Genomic DNA, 22,299 nt, shown 5'->3' on the forward strand with positions numbered 1-22,299 from the left:
CCTTGTCCATTCTTCAAGAATGTTTACCTCTTTGTGACTATGCGTCTGTTTGAACTCAATGCCAATTTCAAAGAACCATGTTAAATTTGGGTTTCCATCCAGTTTAATACATACCCCAGCTTCTATCCCAGGAGAAGGAAATGTTGGATTTGTTGGTAATTCGAATGGAACTTCCACAAACTGGTCCATTGTTGTTTTTAAAGATCAACAGAATCATTGCAAGAAGACAGCCCTAAGACTCATTACTTTGTTGCAGAATGCAGACAGATGTGAAAATTTGTAATTCTATATGGTATGGGAGCATATCTACAATGTTCAACTTTAAGTGAAAAATTCTAATAATTTGCTCATCTACAATTGTGGAATGTAAAAGTAAAGGTAAGGAACTTGCTATTATACGCTACCAGATAAAGTTTAATCAGCCTCCAGTGCTATGTGCAGGAAGTGTGATTTAATCATCAAATTATCAAAGGGAAAATGTAGTGTGAATTCTGCTGATCTTGTAGTCTGCTGTAGGATTAAAACAAGTCATGCATTAAAACTGTTCATTAATTAGGGACATTCATTAATTAAAGACATTTAATTTAAACAGTCTCTGATTTTATCCTTGTTTTATATTGTAAATTGAGTAAAATAAAAAAAAAGCAATCTGGGCTTTTAAACGAATTTTGTCTTTTTTAAGCAGTAGTTTTTGATGTGTAAGTCTCAACAATCCATTAAAATAATATTTTGTGAACAATCTTATGATTATTTTAAAATATTTGCAAAAACTGCTTGAACAAGTTCCTTAAGTTCAAAGATGTAAACAAATATAATGACTGTTCAGAATGAAGGGATATAAATCTTTACCTCAGCAGTGATGCTGTCATGCAATAGGTGCAAAATTATATTAATACTTATTACTCATTGATAATAAACCCATGGCTGGATCTTACTGTAGCCGATGAAGAATCAGCACCTCCTGCTAGTTGGACTTGCCTTGGTCTGATTTTTCTTTGCAAGTTGCTATAAGTGGCAGGTGAAAATGGTGCAGTGTTGCTACAGGACACCTAGGATCTATGTGGCAGATCAAGCAACTGTGTATCTCCTTAAACAATCAGATTGGAGCCTTGTGAGGGTAACAGGGCAGAATTTGAGTTGAACCAAGTAAGTTTGAATAGCGAGATCAATGTAAAATCTACAGAAAGCAAAACAGAGAGAAAGAAAGAAAAACTGAATTGATTAAAAAAGAGAGACAGAAAGTAAAAGCAAAAACTATGTCTTTCTTAAAATTGTCCAACAACAATTAAAATCTGAAGGAATGAAACTTTGTAATTGTAGTAATTCATCTTCAGTGTCAGAGAGTTTTGTTTGGCAATAACAAAGGGCTGTATTTTTTTTGTTTGGTTTAAGTGCGAGTTGCATCATGTTTTTTGAAGGATTTTTTTAGCGAGGCTTAACAAGATTTCACAACGTATTTTACCAAACCAACCTACACTTTCCCTATGGCATCCGTCATGTCCGATTCCAGCAATATCTTACCCTGTGCTACCGCAGAACAACTCAGCACTCAGTGGATAGCCTCCAAAACACTGGCATTTCTTGCACCTGCACCATTTTTGAGAGGGCACTGTGTCCCTGCACAAGTGTTGGCAATCCAGCATTGCCCCTCACCAGCAGTATCATGGCATAGCAGCCACAAGGCCACACTGCTTGGGCACATCGCTGGAATGGCCAACACTCCCTCACAATCCTGTTCCCACACCCGACTTGCTGTCTAACCACCGGGCCACACAGTTTACCCATCCATTGCTACATTCCATCCAAACACCCAATCAGTCTGTGGTTTCCATTGTCCATTGTAGACCCACAGCTTGTCATTGAACATTATGTGTAAGCAGGCAGTCAGACATGAGCTTTTATTTACAGACAGTAAAAGAGAACACAAGTAAAAGTAACAGAAACTCACCCTCACAATGCAAACCAAATGCTGACATCATTACCAATGATTATTTTCCAGTCCCTGATGGTGTGCTGCAGCCAGGTCCCATCTACTGGAAGCGGCCGTCAGTCAGGTCCTGACTGGTTTGTAGAGCCTGATGCAGCTGAGCTCTGTCATGCACAAGGAGAACTTGCACCTCTTCAAATCTTTGTCCTCCTTCTCAGAAGAAGCTCCCTTTCTGTCAGTTCCTCAGCATCTTGGACATCACCTCATTGCCTGCTGCAGTTGTGCATATCACAGCACACCGGTGATGATGTGGCACACTCTGTCCAGACCATACCATAGGGCACCTCCCAACCCAGTGCAAGCAGCAGAACTATATTTTCAACAGCCCTATCATCTACAGCACTATGCCCTGGTCAGCGCACAGGCAGCACTGTGTCTGTGCTTTGCATTAATCAGGGGGTTTGCTTAATGCTGTCATCAGCCATGGTCACAATGGATATCCCTTGCCCCCAGTAACAAGCTCGTAAAGTTCCTGGACTCTCACAGACACCAATACAAGAGAGTGCTCCAGGATGTAAGAGTCATGACCTTTGCTAGGAAAGTGGGCACACACAAATAGAAAATGGTAACAGTGATCACACATCACCTGGACATGAATCAAATGAACACCTTCCTGTTGATGAATTCCACAGTGTGGACCCTCTCAATGCATTGCATGCATAATCAATGGTACCCTGCATCTAGGAGGAGCTAGTTATGTTCCTGAATCCTACAATCCAGGCTGTGGAACGGAGTGTGTCATAGGAGAATGAAATGGACAAGTCTGTGACCTTGCACAGATGACATCAGCCACAGTCCTGATGCTTTTGTGGGAGCATGACTGAGAGATCCCACACAGGTTACTCATCAGTCGCTGGTGAAGCCGATTGCTTCGAAGTTTAACATATTTGAAACCTTCACAGCCACTAGGAGAGAATAGCCTCCCAGTCCTGCAACCCTCAGATCCAACAGAGTTCCATCCCAGTGTGCCAGTCCATACAAACTTCATGGGTTCGGACAGGCTCTGAGACTGCAACCTCTCTCTGAGCTGGTAGCTCCTCATCCTCTGCTGCTGCTCCTGAGCTCACTGCTGGCCCTGAATCCCTTGTGTCTGCCTTCAGCCTCTTAGGAAGGCAGTCACAGCGACCAACACCCCACCAGTGACTGGGCACAAGGCTCTGGGTGAAAATGATCCTCACAAGGAACATGAGAAGGGAAAGAAGTTGTGAAGTTTTAGCTGAATCAGTGCTAGCGTACCCTGCAGGTACGGACTGCACACTCTACTCCATTCAGTGAGACATGCAGCAGCTGGGAATGAGACCTCAATAACAAACGGCCATGTCTCCATTCATCCAGCTTCTGCCTCAGCACATGTAGCAACTCAGTGACGCTGCTGTGCTCATTGAGAGGGCAGCACATGGCAATAAAAAGGAAACACCTGCTGTGCTCCCACTTCCCATCCCAGACCTTACAATCTTACAACTTCAGTAGCATTCTGTGTAGACTACCTTTACACTTACATGGCAGATGATGAGTGAATGGTGTTCATACTCTGCAGCATCTTGGAAATTTCATAAATAATGGTTCCTTTTGGCCTCCTTTAATTGCTTCTAACTGAAGTATCATTGAGATGCTATTGTTCGGCTTGCAAGCACCAGTGACCTGGCTTTCATCAGCCTATGACCCTTGAGCACCTTTACTGTGCATGCTTTGCAAAGGGCAATGAAGTGATTGCAAATTAAACAGTGCTGGGCTTTGCAAACAGCTGCTTCATGTACTTGTTTGTTCAGTGTCCTGGCATCCAGCAAATGTGGATTATGTACTTTTGCTCATCAAACTGACAGAGACTCTGGGCGAAAGTGAGGACTGCCGAAGCTGGAGATCAGAGTCAAGATTAGAGTGGTGCTGGAAAAGCACAGCAGGTCAAGTAGCATTCAAGGAGCAGAAAAATCGACGTTTCGGGCAAAAGCCCTTCAGGGCATTCCTGATTAAAGGCTTTTGTCTGAAATGTCGATTTTCTTGCTTCTCGGATGCTGCCAGATCTGCTGTGCTTTTCCAGCACCGCTCTAATCTTGACAATGACTCTGCCCAATCTGGGCTTTGCCTCAGCCGTTTTCTGGTGATATTTCACATCTAGAAAAAGGAAAGTGATGGCAGGGAATGCAACTTGTGCTGGGCACTGTCAGTTCTGGCCTTTGCTTCATCACCAGATTTTCCCCAGAGTCTCCAGCTCCCTTTCCACTTTACAGTACCCAGACAGACAAGTTCCACCTAGGCCCTCCTGTGGAGACTCACCACATAGAACATCACCTGCTGCTATCCTCCCTGACCCCTTAATCTTGACATTATTCCTCAATGAAGCCCACTTTATCCCCTGTGCTTTCCTATGGGGGCCACAGACATGATCACTGCAGTAGGCCAGCACACCCATAGCCTACCATGGGTTCTGATGCTCTTCCCAATTCACATCACTGAAAATACCATTGCTTCTCTCCTTCTTCCACCCATCTTGGCAGTGAACCCTCCCTGCTGATCTTACAGACCCCACAGACCACTGTGTTTGCAGCACCCCGACTGAAAATGCCTGATCCCTCTGTCTGCAGTGATGTCCCTACAGGACTGACCGCTGCCCATTTCCCAGACTGCAGTTGGATAGCGCTCCTGACAATAATTAAAGTCTTTGGCTCTGGCTGAAGCATGAACAGGAACAGCATGGTATGATGTGCCATGGCAAGGCAAGACAGGAATACTCTGAGCATGAAGGTAGCTGCTCAGTGAGTGAGTGCGAGGAGAGAAAGCAAGCAACCCCGAGGGTGCAGTCTGATCTGACCTTTGATTTGGGTGTCTCTCCCTGCAAGGAAAGTGTCTCTGTTGCAGCCTTTCAGCACTAGTTGCTGGTGCATCCTGCAAGGCAAGTCTGAAGAGTGGTGGGTGTGTGGAATGCACTGCATTGGTTAGAGACAAAAAAAGCAGTCCTGAAGAAGGGTTATACCCAAAACATCAACTTCTCCATCTCCTGTTGCTGCCTGGTTTGCTGTGTTCATCCAGCATCCTGCCCGTCTATTTTGGAATACACTGCCAGCAGTGGTAGCAGAGTCAGATACATTAGGGTGTTTAAACGACTCTTGGAGAGGCACATGGGAGATAGATTAGTCTGAGCTCAGAGTAGGATAAAAGATCGAGGGCTGAAGGGCCTATATTGCTCTATGTTCTATGAATTGCCTGCGTGTATCAGAGATGTGTCATGATGGCCATGAGGTGTTGGTAATGTCCTAGGACAAGGGGTTCATGCAGCTGGTGCCATGGATTGTGCCCTGAGATGCTGATTGGTGCTGGGTGACATGGAAGCCCTTCAGATCAAGTGGCAAGCTGAATTTGCTGGATTCCCACTCTGGCTTCTGTGACCTGGTTTTTTGAAAGCCAGCTTTTTTGGTTAAGATAGGAAACTGAATATACATCCCTATAGGTTTCAACCTTAAGTCTTAACACAGTTGGACTGAAGTAGACAAGCCCTAACTTACTATGGAAAGTTTAGTTTGTATCTACCATGTAACTACAAGAACATGGTGCCAGTTAGTGCGTTTGAATGGTGAGATAGACAGGACGTTATGTATCATCAATAGCACCTTCCAGATTTGCAACTAGATTAGATTACTGACAGTGTGGAAACAGGCCCTTCGGCCCAACAAGTCCACCCCAACCCTCCGAAGAGCAACCCACCCAGACCCATTCCCCTACATTTACCCCTTCACCTAACACAATGGGCAATTTAGCATGGCCAATTCACCTAACCTGCACATTTTTGTTTGGACTGTGGGAGGAAACCGGAGCTCCCGGAGGAAACCCACGCAGACACGGGGAGAATGTGCAAACTCCACACAGACAGTTGCCCGAGGCAGGAATTGAACCCGGGTCTCTGGCGCTGTGAGGCAGCAGTGCTAACCAGTGTGCCACCGTACTACTAGCCTTATAGTTATTCTGAAACAACTTCCTGATTCTAAAATTATTAATAAGCTCTTATGTGTCCACCTTACTTTCACCTTTACATATACATCATTGTATGTTGTCATCTGAGAAATGTTCGGTCAATGTACGACTTAGACCTAACTATAACTGTGAAATCACTTTTTTCTCCTTATTGTATTTTTAAAAATATTTGTATCTCTTTTCAAATTTCTCAATATTTGAGAAGTAAGCTGGCAAGTCCCACTGGTCCCTAACGTTATGAAAGGGCAGCATCAGGTGACTTTCTGTCCGGTCTCCCTTCTGCACTCCAGTGAAAAAATGTCCACTTTGGCTTGATGTCTCCATCTAATAGTTGAACCATGAGTGGATGATGCATCCAAAGGCACGTCATGCAGTACTAGTATATTGTGCTAGTGCACAAAAATGGACTTTCTCTGCGACAATCATTAAACAGGGCACATTGCATGCAGATAGCCTTTGGAAAATAATATTAATCCCTGGACTGTTTTAAACCTGCAATAAAGTTGCTGGAATAGCACCACTGACTTTGTACTTTTGAAACTACATTTTCAGCAACATTGTATCTGAATATCAAAAGAAATGTTGCAATGCAGCAAAAAGAAGTTCAGGGGCCAGGATTCCCACTGGAACTTCATGTTGCTTTGAACACAAGCCAGTTACAACTCCAACAAAGGAAGTAACTGTAACATTAATTTTAAATTTGGTCTTTGTCAAACCTTAATCTGTTCGGTTCCAAATACCCTGATCCTTCAATTAAAGCAGATTCTGAAATTTTTATCATTTGGAATTATACTGGGAATGAGGTGGTTGTTAGTTATGTTAAAATGAATATGAATTCATTTTAATCTATTGTTAACACCTAATAATTCAGTCACCTTATTCCGATAAATTAACACCTGTGGGTCATTAATATTCATGATGTTATTCATGATGAATTGTGAAATAAAGATCAAAGAACTAGAACAATTTACAATGATAAGAAACCATATGGAGGCTGATGGATGAAAAATGGGAGGAATATTAAATATTTAACATTTAATTCCTAATCATGTGTGGCCAAATCCCCCATTACAGCTGGTCTGGAAATTGATATTTGTGTTATGAACTGACAGCAAATTTCCAATAACTATGGCTGCACATATAGTGTAAAGGGTTAAATCTGATTTGTGATAGGCTAATAAAGCACAGTGTAAAGCATCACAGAAAATGATGGAATATCATGTGATCTTAGGAAAAAATATAAGAGTAGGCAGTTCAGCCCCTCAAAGCAGTTCTGCCATTCTAGATCATTATTGATCGTCACTGTAATTTTTTGTGCTGTTGTCATAACCCTAGATGTCAATAGCTTGTAGAAATCAATATTTTTCAATCAGGAACATACTTATTGACTAAAATTCTCATATGTAGGGAATTCCAAAGATTCAATACCCTCTGAGGACAAAACGTCCTCTTGATTTCAGTCCTGAATGCCTTGCTCATCATACTGAGACCCTGTCCCTCATCCTCAAGCTCCTCCATCCATTCTGCATTGAGACTTTCTAGCCCAGTAATAATCTTGTAAGGTTCAATGAGATCATTTCTTGTCTTCAAAACTCTCTTCAGAACTCAGTCTGACCACCCCAAGAATTAACCTGGTGAACGTTCACTGCACTCCCTCTATGGAAGATATATTCTTCCTTAGTTAAGGGGAGCAAAGTTTGTTCTCTCATCTCATGGCAGGATGAGCTGACAGTAATATATTTCTGAAATGAAATCAATGCTTTCGATACTGTAAGTATTCTTCAGCAATGCAAATAGAGAGACTTTTTTTTAGATTTTAATGTCATCAAAGAGTATAGGGAGAAAGGAGGAACATGGCATTGAGCTCGATGATCAACCACGATCATATTGAATAGTGGAGAAGCTTGAAGAGCCAAATAGTCTACTCTGTTCCTGGTTTCAATGTTTTTTATGGGACCAATCCAAGAATATTATTCAATGGCAGCAAGTCAAAGAACACTAAGGAAAAGTTTCTTACATTACTGAAAAGCTTTGAGTAGGTCACAAACCGTAAACAAGCAGACAGAATTGGTGCCAATGATTTATCAGGTTTCACACTGTCTCTGGACTCACTGCAATGCCCAGCAGACAAGAGAAGATCATGTCCCTCATGCATGCCATGGGTGGCTGCATGGATCAGATTCTGGAAAAGCAAAAGCTTGACAACGATAAACCAATGTATGAGGAAGTAATGGGCATACTTGTTGGTTACTTGTTGAAATAAATTCAACTTTTGAGTGAGCTAAGTTTAGTCAGCATACCCAGTAACAAGGGACAAGTAGTGATACTTCTATCAGCCATCTCTACTGACTGGTAGTCAACTGTGAATATAGCAACTTCAAAGAAGAACTGATCAGGGACAGAACTTTTGTCAAAGTCATAGATGAAGCAATGTCTGACCGCCTACAGCTGAGGGATGGCTTAACGTTAACAAAGGCAATTCAACTAAGCAGATAAACTGAGGTTGAGAAGAAAAGAATAGTTTAGCATACTATTCAACATATGTTCTCTGTGATTGAAATCTTAGCTCAACTGGGAAAGAGTTCAGTCTTCACAAAGCAAAATGCAAGTCGTTTTTGGCAATTAACTTTCCAGGAACAGTCTTCGGTTGCTTACATACATTGTTGCCCAGTTGGAAGGTTTTGTTTTAACAAAATAACCTTTGGCATCACATTCGCCAGAAATCTTCCAAAAGATCATGTCAAGTATCCTGAAAGGACTAAATTTATTGTATGTCACATCGCTGATGCCCTGATCCATGGATCCACCCAGACAGAGTATGACACTAGAGTGCGAGCTGTGCTACAAGACCTGCAGCAATCAGCAATTGCCTTCAACAACAAGGTATCATTCTCACAGCCAACTGTCAAGTTCCTTGAGCATTTTGTGGATGTATCCAAAGTCAGAGTCAATTCTCAGAACGAGAGAGCAACCATCGTGTCTCCACTTCCTAAGAATGTGTATGATCTTCCAAAATTCATGGGTTTGGTAAACCAAGTTGGAAAGTTTCTGCCCAACAAGGCTATTGTCAGTGGACTGTGATACTAACTGCAGTGACAGGACGATAAGTTGTACTGATAGTAAGTACAGCAGAAATCTTTGGAAAAAATCAAAGAGAAGCTGATATTACTTGATATTTCAGCTCACTGTGACCCAGAACTACTTGCTAACATTCCTTAGATACCTCTTGTACAGGATTAGGAGCTGTACTTTTTCAAATCCAGGTGAATAGAAAAAGTAGACCAGATTACAATGCACCCCATTTGTGTCCGTGACTGGACAGAGATGTACAATGATAGATAAAGAAGCAACTGTTGCATGGGCTTGTAGAATGTTTCCAGGTTATAGAAACATACGTAGGAGCACAGAAAATAGCCGCAGGAGTAAGCCATTCAGCCCTTCGAGCTTGTACCACCATTCAATATGACCATGGCCGATCATGCAATTTCAGTATCCTATTCCCCCTTCCTCTCCGTACCACTTGATCCCATTGACCATGAGGGCTATATCCATCTTCCTCTTAAATATATCTAATGAATTGGCCCTAACAGCTTTCTGTGGTAGAGAATTCCACAGGTTCACAACTCTCTGAGGGAAGAAAGTCTTCCTCACCTCATTCCTGAGTGGCTTATCCCTTACTCTTAGACTGTAATCTTTAGTTCTGGGCTTCCCCAACATCGTGGAAATTCTTTCTGTATCTAGCCTGTCCATTCCCATCAGAATTTTGTATGTTTCTATAAGATCACCCCTCTTTGAATTCTTATGTTCTTGATCTTCATTTCAAGATTGAAGGAAACCAGAAACCTTTAGCGCACTGACAAATTCTAAGCAGTTAGCCTCCAAGTATAACCATGCAGAGTAAGGACAGTAAGCTTAGATGCAAAGGCAGAGTATGTTCTAAGAAAACAGCAGACTACAGAAGATGTGATATCCCATATCCTTATGACATGGCCTGAACATGTTGAAGAGGTGTAAACCTTTACATTAATAACAATCACAACTCTACCAGGAACAGCTCAATAATTAAATTAAATCAGTGATGCACAGAAATCTGTTGAAGAATGTGCTCAGGTCAAAGGGTACTGTATCAGACGATGGCCAGCAGACATATACATAATTACATTTTTTGATAGTATTATGAACAGAGAGGACACCTCAATAGCAAATATTTTACTCATCCATGATAAGAGATTGGACATTCCTAGAGTCCAGAGACTCCTTTTACCATACCAAGTGCACTAAGAGCATATGTGTGTGTCACAGAATGTCATGTCAGGACAAGGTATTCTGATTGATGGCTAGGCTTTTCAAAGTCATTTGCAGAAATGCTATTAAACTGTAATGTTTACGATATTCATTGTCAGGAGATGAGAACTATTGGTGCAATTTTCTTTTCCATCACAGCTATGGGAATGTCTTGAAATGGACAACACTGAAGTCCAAATACATCGACGTCAAGCAGCATTCGGGTCACCTGTCTGTAACAGTCATTATATCTCTGAAGGCAATCTTCACAACACATGACCTTCTGATCACCAACCGTGATCTCCAACACTACTTGCTAATGATTACTTTTAAGAGTTCAGGTCACCATATGGTACACACTACCAACTCAACAAGATGTCAAAGATATAAAGTAAAGCTGCAAAAATAGTTAGTACAGTGAAAGCATTCCTGAAGGATATTGGCATCCAACTTGCATCTCTGAGCTATTGTTAACTCCACTCCAACATGGATCAGCTCCATGTGACCTCTTAATAGGTGGAAATAAAACTGATGGCTGATGCTGAGTATAGCCTGACGACTTGGACAAGGTGAGGGAGAAGGTGAAGGAGAAAGAGGATGTGAAATTATGCCAAATATAACAAAGGGTACAACATACCAGAGACTCCCTGCTAGTTTGAATTTGATACTAAACGCACCTTATGAACAAGTGGTAGAGTCCACACCCACAACACTACCTCATTCAGATTGAGCCAATAAAGTACAAAGGAGCAGATGCACAATAGTGTCTGCACCAAGTCAACTTGCTGCATAGTCAAAGTCGTCATGCATTTATTAAGCAGTCAAGATAACTATCTGATTGCTGAACCGCAGTCATGCGCCAATTCTCCTTTTGCACAGCTGAGTCTAAGTGACTACACAGAGAACTTAACTTCCCAATCTCCTCCCAAGTAGCTGAAACACACTCAGGTAAGCCAGTGAAACCATCACAGAGGTTATCTCCTGTCAAAAATAGAAATTCAAGTCAGAGACTTGGGGTAGGGGGTGTCGTATAAGGTGTTATGTTTGACTGTGCAATATGCTAATAAGATTATTTATTATCACAAGAAGTGATGCAGTATCACATGATATTCTCCTACAATCTCATGGCAAGATGAAGCCACAGGATAATACTTTTCGTGGAAACCTTACCCCAGCAGACTTCGTAAATATTCTTTAGTGCTGCATTGAGACCAAGAATATTATAGCATAGATCATTCACCAATTGCTCACATCAGATTTTTAGAATATGATACAACTGTACCCTTTCAGTAATGTTTTTAATTACATCTCTAGGAGAAAGTGAGGACTGCAGATGCTGGCGATCAGAGCTGAAAATGTGTTGCTGGAAAAGCGCAGCAGGTCAGGCAGCATCCAAGGAGCAGGAGAATCAACATTCGGGCATGAGCCCTACTTCAGGAATGACATTCCTGAAGAAGGGCTCATGCCTGAAATGTCAATTCTCCTGCACCTTGAATGCTGCCTGACCTGCTGTGCTTTTCCAGCAACACATTAATGACATCTCTACCCAACTAATAATCTGACACAAACTTTCTGTTGACATAAATTTGATATAAAAATCCAAGCACATATCTGATTTTTCAAATTCAAGAATGAAGATAAAAAAACATTTATTTGATTAATCCTAACCTGACCTTGAATGAATTCTCAATGCATGACCAACTGAGATGTCATAAAGAGCATTTTTGCTTGTTATTGACAATTTAGTGTTGACAAGCTAGTTGATTAAGCTTGTTTTAATAAATTGAAAAGTGCTTTGGCCTCAGTGAAAGAGGACTCTGCAGTTCTTTCCTTTCTTGTTTCAGCCAGGGTAACCCAACATAAAGCAACATTGTTCAGAAAAGATGTGCAAAATACCAGAAATGGCAAAATCAGCTAATTTTCTAGGAGATTGCATGTCTACCCAAGTATGACCCAAGTCCACCTTTTATGCATGCTCCAGGTTGTAAGAAGAGGTGATTATCTCTGAGCATCAGTATTTAAATTTTATCTAAGAATGATACGGGGACAATTTTCTCTCCCTTGAGGCTGAAAGCATCTTGAGTAAAGTGACTCTGGAGAGCAAAATCTAGTTTCCAGCTTTTAAGTTTACAGCTCAGGACTATGCATAATTCACTATTAATTAGCATAAATTGGAAGGCTCACTGAGAGATACAATAAGGATAGATAGTGTGGGAAATGTAAAATCTACCTAGTTTGTTGTTCACAGCTTGAGCTGAGGTACACTGGAACATAGAAGAGAGTTTTTATTTTGCAGTTGACTTGTGTATTACTTCAGCAAAATTGCTGATAAAGATTACCAAAGGTTGCATACTGTGCCATTTCCACCACCTTGATGAAAAAATAATCCCTCAAAAAAACTATGATAAATGTGACTGTGGAAGGTATTTTACCCATAAATTAATCAATAAACCATTTATTAATATTGGCCCATAAAATGATTATTGTCTGCGTATCACCACTTCTGCCCAATAGTCATTAAATTCGGCAGCAAATTGTGTTTGACTTTTGTCAATAGATTTTCTCGTTCCATTTGGTCATTTTTCCTCATCTGTTCACAGCATGGGGAAGAAGTGCTCTAAGTTGTGGCAAAATGGGTCATTATATTATTTTCACACTACAATGACAGAAAGGCCACTTGTTCAAACAAAATGTTTGTTGCACAGTTACTGATGAAGATTGTACACTTGTTTAAAACCAGAGGACTCAGCTGTCCATTGAAATTATGACCTTTCACTTTGCCTCCTCTGCATTCCTATGTTCTTCTAAGTAGTATCTGTGTTTTATAATTGAAGCAAATACACTGCAACAATAAATTCTTGTCAGAGGCAAAATTGTAGAAGCAGTGAGCCAGAACTCTGTGGATGCAATAATCTTAATCCACCTCTTGAAAATATGTACCCTAAGATGGTGCTTTTCTGTAATTCAAGAACAGATGAAGCTGGAAATACTCAGCAGGTCAGATAACATCCGTGGAGAGATGAACAGAGTTAACATTTCAGGTAGGCTGAAACTAAATGCAATTATTGTGGGAATGGACTACACACATGGCTGAACAAACAATGGAGTGGAATTTAATGTTGTATATTTTGATTGAGTTTAGGATTTTCCCTCAGTCTTCAACTTAAAATGCCATGGTGCTACAACTTGCCTGGAGTGATTTGGCGATTCAATCAATGGTACATCCAGAATCTTGGTGAGCAATGTGATGAATAGTCCATTGCCTTAGCAAATGCAGTGTAAAGGATAGAGAAAGAGATAGGATGAAATGAAGTCATTTAGAGAGAGAAAAACAATACTTAAAAGACTAGATTTTCATTGAGTCAGGGCAGTTTGCTGATCCCAGAATTCCCAACCCCATAGTCATGTTCCCAGTTGTCACCATTGCGGGTAAAGGATGTGTGTTGGTTTTTACCCTGCATTCGCAATCTGTCCAGCCTCATGCAGGGATGGTCATGACCCAATCCTTCAAATATCCATGGAGCCAAACGATCTTTTAGAGGACCTGTGATTCATGGCCCCTCAGATTTGTCTGAACTATCGTCTCAATAAGGGATCCTTTTGAAAGCTAAGTGCAAAAGGTGTTGCCCATTACCCCATGCCATGCTCTTTCCTCCACTCACCCACCAAGAATGTGTGAAGAGGCTTGGCTGAGAGCTCAGGTATCCATGAGTTTGCTGGAACAGTAACACTCCAGGAAAACATTTCTTGCTGGACAGCTCTTGCTGTATGATCTATTTTGTCAATTGCACAATGTTTACATACACAAGATAAAGAGATGTCAAGAGCTTGTAGTTTCTAGAATTAATACTTAAAGTGTTTGGATGATTGATGCTTTTACATGTCCTTTTTTAAAGGAAATAGTAAGTTATAAATGAGTGACTTTGAAAGCTTTTTTTTCACACAGCCAATTGCTCCTAAAGGAGTTAATTGGTTCTGTACAGAGTGATTATTGAAAGAATAGGCATGGAAGTACTATAACGTTGAGGAATTAAGAAACCGTGGAGATGTGGGTGGATGGAATGGCATAGTTTAGCATGCAGGATAAGAGCAACAGAGGGGTGGGTGGAAGGGCATAGGTTGACAGGCAGGGGTAATAGGGCTACTGTGTAGGGAACAGCTTGGTATCTAAGTATAAAGAGAGATAGGGGATGGGATATGGTTTCATGCAAGTTGGCATGCATATGTATGCGTAGTGTATAGGGGTGAGGGCATATGAAGGATGAGGGTTTGACGACTGCTTTCTGTTTTATGAATTTTATTGTAACTGGGACAGACCTTTATAAATAGCCCGCCTTGGCATCTACCTCCCACGTGGCTGTCTCGAACCTCTTTCCTGGGGCAGAAGAAGTAACTTCTGGTAGCAGCCACACTGAATGAAAATAACACAATTTTTAAGTAACGTTATATGTTTAATAGCAGGAACTTTCTCTCAAACATTAGAATGTTAATTTGGGAAGCTTCCCAAATTCCATGACCACATGTAGGGTGAAAATAAGAAATTGCCAAGAGTAACCAAAGAGAAAAGAATAATAGGAAAAACGTTATAAATCTTAAAGAACAAATTATTTGTTCATGAGAATAAATCTCTTGTAAGAATTAACAAATTTTAAAAGTTTCATTTCCAAACCTCTGAGCTTGAATTGCATCACTGGAGCTAAAGTCTTGTCATTTGAAAACATCCTTACGTACTAAAGTACCAGCCTGAACTATCTGCATTCATTCAGTTCATTGTTCTGAGGCAACGCCAGCAATTTCTTAATGCACGAGAAGGTTGATGGTGAACTTTGGTTTTGTGAGCCTCGTCGCCAAGAGACAAAAATCATCATGAAATTTGTTGTGATATGTAGCTTTATATCCACTAATATTAGTGCATGTGTGCTATAACTTTAAGATTATTTTCTCAGTTGAAGTAGAATGAGCTGAAATGAACTTCTGAACTTTAGCCGATGACAACTCGCTGTTGGATAGCAGCATTATGCTGTATATCAGAATTCATCTTGTGAATCATTGTATGTATTTAATCTACCAGTAATGTGTTGCAGACATTCTTTCACTCTTGTAAAAGCTTACTGCCATCTTTGACCTCCACAGGATTTAGGATTGTGTGCCTTTCATATAAATTTCTGAAAGAACTTTGAATGATGTTTACTGATGGGACAACCCAAATGTTCTTTCACCTATGGATAAGCAGAATGAATAATGTATGTGCATGACAAAACTACCTTTTACCTACCTTCAAATTCTGTACTACAAAATAAGCAGTGTGATCATTGTCATGTTAACTCAAGATCTATTGTCATGACGGCAGTGATTTTAATCATATCAGACCAGTGGAAACCAGGCAAATAGGCAGTTCAATGAAAATAAAATACTGCAGATGCTGTGAACTTAAAATAAAATCAGAATGTGCTGGGAAAGCTCAGCAGGTCTGGGGCATTGCTGGAGAGAGAAACAGACTTAGTGTTTCTAGCCAAATATAATTGATTTTTTTTGGAACAAGCTAGGCAGTTAAAGAACACAGCTAAAATGCCCTGTGTTAGTCACCTATAAAGTGGCCAAACCCAAGTGTTATAACTTTAATCAAGGGCAAAGCTGGTTTCCTGCTTTATATGTAGATCTGTGTCTAATGACATCATTAGTCTCCTGCAATTTTAACTCAGTCGCCTGGCCCCCTGCTTCAGACTCCCTTTCAAATCTAGAGTCACCAGAATCACAAGGGTCGTTCCATCACAGAAGAAAGCCATTCAGCACAACATGCCTGCACTGGTCCTGTTACTTATTGCCCACCCTCCTTTCCCTCATTCTGGAATTCTGCACATTTAGCCTCTGCCACTGGGGCCTTCATACAGGCCAAAGTGGAAGGACACAAACGTTGCTGCACATTACCAAGGTGTATCCCCTGTACAGACTAAGGAGCCGACGACTCGTCCCAAATTGGCAAATGAGGAGGTTATCACACGGCCCTGGGATTTGCTTTGCTTTTCGAATAAGTAATTCCAGCATCCAATTCCCACAGCTGCCAGCCAAGGGATAGTATTTTTCCCAGAGACTGATATCTGCCCATTAGCTGACAATGCATTAAAGAGGCTGAGGCTTCAAAAAGCTTCTGGCATGTCCTTGGGTGAGTTGGAGAACCCTCATTAACATGCTGCCAGTTCATACAACCACCCACCCACTCACCTCCGACTCATCCACAGTGATTACTGGAACTCCTGTGTGAGTTAATTTCACTTTCAGGAATGGTTTTAGATTTGGGAATTAAATGGATACAAGCAGTGTTCCTCAGATGTGAGTTCAAGTCCCATATTTCTTAACTAATGAAGCACTGATGGGTGCCCTTTGAATTCTCATCATTGGAACATGGGGCTCTAGTGCCTTCTTACTATACTGTGCTTGTTGTTCAAAACATTGTAGTCTTCATTACAGTGGTGTAATGAGTTTGAACACAAAATGAGTTTTAGCAGATGCAGTGAAATTTCCTGTGGTACAAGTTAACAACTTGCCAAATACGGCATCGATGAATGGACATTAATTTGACAATTGTTTTCTCAAAGGTTACAAAAAGGTGCAAATCAGACAAAATAAATGTCACTTGACAGCACTGAGAGCAGTTCTATTGAGGTTGTGCCTGTTTCATGTCTTGGCCAATCACGTAGTGCTGCAAGGTGGTCCTTGATGATTGTGAGTGTATTGAGGCAGATATTCTGCTTTGTCACTATTTATAGAAAATGAACTATTACAAATCAAAATGGTGGAGTATTGATATAATGCATGAACTGATGGGTTGCTTCTCTGTGATGCACTGCTCTGGCAATCCTGTTGTACGACAATGAATGAGCAACAGTAAAGAAAGATTTTAAAAGCTAGTTTTCTGTTACATACTGTGTGTTTCAGGAAACTGTTGATGAAGTCCTCATGTAGTCTTCCATCTAGGTACTTCTGTGTTTACTACCCTCATGACATGCATCTATGTTTGTTGCTTCCGTTACTTATTCAGGGAGTATCTTCTATGGCCAGAAGTATCTGATGATTTGCACTGCATCATTGCTGAAGCAACATTTTCTGTCGGCTCTGGGCCATTTTCTGGTACAATTGCCCACTCTGTGGTCAGATTAATGAAATTTACAACATCTTTACTGGTTAAGTGGCTCATTAACTGTTTGAGAACTATTAAAAAATCATTATTGTGGGTTCATAATGACTAGCTGTTAGTTTTTCATAGCCTTAGTTCATGCAATATGCCACAACAGTTTATCTGCAAAATTCTTAATTTTGACTCTGGGGATGTTTCCCCTCATGCAGACATTAACTTGTATAGGGCAATACTTTTATTAGGTCTTGTCTATGATCTTATATACTTATAGGCTTTTTAAACAAAATATCTAAGATGGGACTTTCGAAGATCATTACAATTCAGAATTTTTCAGACACAGTTTCTAACACCATCTTCCCTCACCCAAACTCCCATGAATGTTTCATAATGAAACTCCACTTAATCATTATGTCTTCAATTCCCAACTAAGCACGAAATCTTAACTCTTTACTTTCTGTCAGGTGTTGAATGAAGTTCAAGCATTTTACCAAAGAACTGGAAATGAGATGAGCAATGACATTTGTCTCCCTTGAATATCCCCTAGTTGATAACTACAAATTAGGATGGGTGCAAACTTGAGAGCAGATCTCCAACAAATTTACTCAGAGGCAGATCATAGAATCCCTACAGTGTGGAAGCAGGCCATTCGGCCAATCGAATTCATGCTGACCCTCCAAAGAGCATTGCACCCTGACCCACCCCCACACCCCACCCTTTCAGCCTGCATTACTCATGCTCATCCACCTAACCTGCACATCTTTGGACTGAGAGAGGAAATCAGAGGAAACCCACACAGAAATGGGGAGAATGTACAAACTCCACACAGACAGTCGCCCAAGGATGGAATCAAACAAGGTCCCTGGCGCTGTGAAACAGCAGTGCTAATCACTGAGCCACCATGCCACCCAGTGGATATTTAGAGAAGAATATAACAATCTGTAGTTATATCTGACTCTGTACGATGTTTCTGTTTATGCAGTTATTATTAGTTTATCCTTAACTCATTCTGCCTTCCTATTTTATTTCCTTCTATTCCGTTTTCTTTCTTTCATCATCGTTAAGGGTGCTCGCAGATATTATATAATTTATGCCATACTATGTGAATTCTAGATTTGATAGCATCTTGTTACAAATTCTGAGTATTATGGTAACTCCAGCCTCAAATATTGTATTCTTTAGGAGGTCATAACACCTAGAACTCAAGTTCCGATGATGGAAATTTAATGGGGCAGGACTTGAATCTACAACTTTGGCCTGATGCTGACCCCTTGCCATGTCGAAGGGATGGGGTCAGTTCCATGGTTGGAATTGACGACTAGTTCTTATATGAGTTAATTATGTAGAGGCAGAAATAAGAGTGAAACTGTAGATCATTGGCTAGCAACTATTCTGGTCAACATCAAACTGTATCTTTCCATCTGGCAATTTTGTGATAGATTTTAAAGATCCAGAAGAGGACTCAAGCTTTACGAATGGCTAATTGGATGAAGTTGCAGGGCAGTCCAGGAATGGCCACCAAAGCCTTTCTTCGCATGCACAGAGAGCTCATATCCCAAATCATAATGAGGGCTTTGGGTACCCAACAGATTCCAACTCCAACCCATAATTATGCCACCTTCTGTGAAAATGCCTGCTTTGCCATTTAACATGCGCAACTCGAGTCATTGTCTTCTTTGCTAAAAGAGTGAGAGAGCAAAGGAGCACACAGTAATTCATAATGACATGAGAACAGGTGGATAGGGTGTATACTGATACTTCTGCACAAGCTATGGATGAGAGACAATTGAATTGATGATATCATATCAAATATTAAATATTTGGACTGTAACCACTTGTTTGTCTATGTTGATCTTAATCAGAACAATAGGCGACATATATAAGCTGACATTGCAGTCCATAGGCATGCAGTCATTCTGGCATGAATTTTTAATTCTCAATTGTTTGTATGTTCTTTATAATGACACACGGTTGTGAAGCTTTATTGACTTCAGAAAACAACAGCAGGATCCTAAAGGTAGGCCACTGGAGACATTTGCTCCAACACGGAATGTAATTTTGCATTGGAGAAGGGTTAATCTACAGCCAGATCCACACTTTTCCATAAATGCATCTCGTGTAGATTCTTACATTTATTCTTGATAGTGAGCTGCTCTGTACTAACCACTAATGCTATCTGGCATCAGAGCAGATTTCTATCTTTTTGAAAATGTAACAGGGTCAAATGGATTCATGTAAGAATTCCTTTCGAGTCTGGGAGTGTAAACATGACATGTATCCAATTCCTTACTGTGGCTGGGATGAAACTAGCACCACTGCACTAGAATTTCAAATAAAGATCATAAACTTACTCTTTTATATTTAAGATTATAAGAGATACATAATATGTAGGAGCAGAAAAAAGGCCATTGCATTTACTCCATCATTTAATGAGATCATGGCTGATCGGACAATCATCAGCTCTACTTTCCTGTCTTCTCTGCACAATCCTTGATACCTTTACTGATGAAAAATCTGTCAATCTCAGCCTTGAGTATACTTCATGATGCAGCCTCTACAGTCACTGTGATGAAGACTTCCCCAGGTTCACTGCCCTCTGAGAGAAGATATTCCTCCTTATTTCTGTCCTAACTGGGTGAACCTTATTTTGAGATTAAGTCCTCTGATCCTCGACTATCCTTCAAAGGGAAACAACCTCTCTGCATCTCCTCTGTCAAGTTCTTGTAGGAGACCCAATCGGCTAAATTACCTACTTCTGCTCCTACAACTGGTCTTTTAATAAGGTTGTATCTTATCCTTCTAAACTCCAAGCAGTACAGGTCCACCTACACAATATTTGCTCATATGACAATCCCTCAACCTAGTGAGTCTTCCTTGGACTCCCTCAAATGACAGTGTATCCTCCTTTAGGTAAAGGGACCAAAATTGTTCACAGTTCTCCAGGTATAATCCGATCAGTGTCTTGTATAGTTCTAGCAAGGCTTCCCTATTGTTGTACCCATTCCCTTTGAATTACAAGGCAACATTCCATTTGTCTTTCTTGTTACCTGCTGAACCTGCCTGATAACTTTTTTGTGATTTACATAGGAATGCCAAATTCTTCGTGCTGTAGCCTTTTGCAGACTTTCTCCTTTGAAATTCATGGTCCAGGAGTCTCCTTATAGTAGATTCCTCATCATGTAAAACGTGATAATTTGTACTGGTCACATCAGCCAATTTAATCATTCTTTCTGCAAGTGAATTAAAAAAGGTTTAAAAATGGAGAACCATTTCCTGTTACAAACTATATATTTCACAAACAACTTTGAAAATTATTTGTAATTTAAATGTTCTTCATTCTTTGGGTGAAATTGTGCCATGGTACTAAATAAGACTTCTTGTGCTGGTCAAAATCAGGCAGTCAGGAAACACTTTATATTTGGACACTATAATTATTCATTTAATTGTCACAGCAAGACTTCATGGGAAGGAGCATGTATGTGTGTAACACATATAAAATATCTATTTTGGTAGTGAGAAATGGCTTGGTATATTGAATCAGATTCCTGAAGAAGGGCCTGTGCCCCGGATGCTGCCTGACCTGCTGTGCTGTTCCAGCAATAAAGTTTCAACTTTGATCTCCAGCATCTGCAGACCTCACTTTCTCCTCCATATTGAATCATACACAGAGCAAAAACAACTCTAGAAACAAAACAAATATTTATTTCATTTTACAGAAATTCATAACTTACTGCCTCTCTATTTGAAGAAGAACACTGTAGTAGTTTGCAGGATGTTCAAAAGTGTTTATTTTCAACATTTCAGAGGTAAGATTTGCCTGAAGTTCAAACTTTCCATGTTTAACTGAGACATTGAGAGAACCTGAGTCAAATTTCACCAGTGTACGTAAAATGATAGTTGCTATACTGTTAGCAAATGTATTATATTTGGAGATATCACAGGCTGATTGCTGTAGTGAGTTTATAGAATCATAGAATACCTACAGTGTGGAAATAGGCCCTTCAGCCCAACAAGTCCACACTGACCCTCCAAAGAGTAACCCATTCCCCTACCCTATTACTGTACATTTATCCTGACTAATGCACCTAACCTACACATCCCTGAACACTATGGGCAATTTTAGCATGGCCAATTCACCTAACCTGCACATCTTTGGACTGTGGGAGGAAACTGGAACACCCAGATGAAACCCACTCAGACAGAGGGAAAATGTGCAAACTCCACACAGTAACCCAAGGCTGGAATTGAACCCAGGTACATGGCGCTGCGAAGCACCAGTTCTAACTACTGAGCCACCGTGCTACCCTGAGTCGTGGTGAGGTCTTTCTGTGTGTGAACATTCTCCATTCAGTACTTCCTGCATCCCTGTATCCATAAGATACAATACAGACCACTGATGATACAGTCAGCACCTTATTCTCGCCATTACATTGTACTGTATCTATTTTTTTTAAAACTTTGTTTTAAAAATTCCAAGCTGCACAAGGCATTTACAAAATCAAAGCATAAGAAAGTGTAACACTCCAACGTTTTCTCGGGCAAAGACTTGTACTTTACCCCCACAAGTCAGCGTCATTCGAGCAATGTTGTACAGCTCATACATATCTCGCAGCAAGTTGACCCTCTGATAAAATTTGCAGTTTTACGTACCCACCCAGTGGTCACTGATACCTAGATCTCTCTGAATGGGTAATTCTAAATGAAAGCTATTGAAAAATAATTTGTTTCACCTCATTTCATTTGGGGAAAAATGATTAAGGAATTGAATCTATGTTTTAAATTTAAGATGACTCAATGTCAGAAATTTGCAGCAAAATAACAGTAGATTCCTTTTATTATGCTCCTTTGAGAGCATTGCACTCAAAGTGTGTTGCACTGAGAGATGTTCTATAAAGAGGATGTTTTACACATCTAACCATGAGGACCGTAC

At 40.5% G+C, this 22,299-nt stretch overlaps 1 protein-coding gene across 25 annotated transcripts in view; it reads left to right on the forward strand.

Annotated features, from left to right (window-relative positions):
• The window catches only part of rbfox3a (RNA binding fox-1 homolog 3a), a 1,559,488-nt gene that overhangs the window by 1,298,653 nt on the left and 238,536 nt on the right, over positions 1-22,299 (forward strand). Inside the window, exon 1 of one of the 25 annotated variants that reach the window (XM_088000579.1) lies at positions 13,259-13,278. The exons of the other annotated variants lie outside the window; for them this stretch is intronic. The gene's annotated coding sequence lies outside the window, so the exon portion shown is untranslated. Of the gene's footprint in view, positions 1-13,258; positions 13,279-22,299 lie in introns of those variants that run through there. 25 annotated transcript variants of the gene reach the window in all.

This window comes from Chiloscyllium plagiosum, unplaced genomic scaffold, assembly GCF_037043375.1.
Source record: "Chiloscyllium plagiosum isolate Xiang-an unplaced genomic scaffold, Cpla_swu_hap1 HiC_scaffold_25, whole genome shotgun sequence".
NCBI lineage: Eukaryota > Metazoa > Chordata > Chondrichthyes > Orectolobiformes > Hemiscylliidae > Chiloscyllium > Chiloscyllium plagiosum.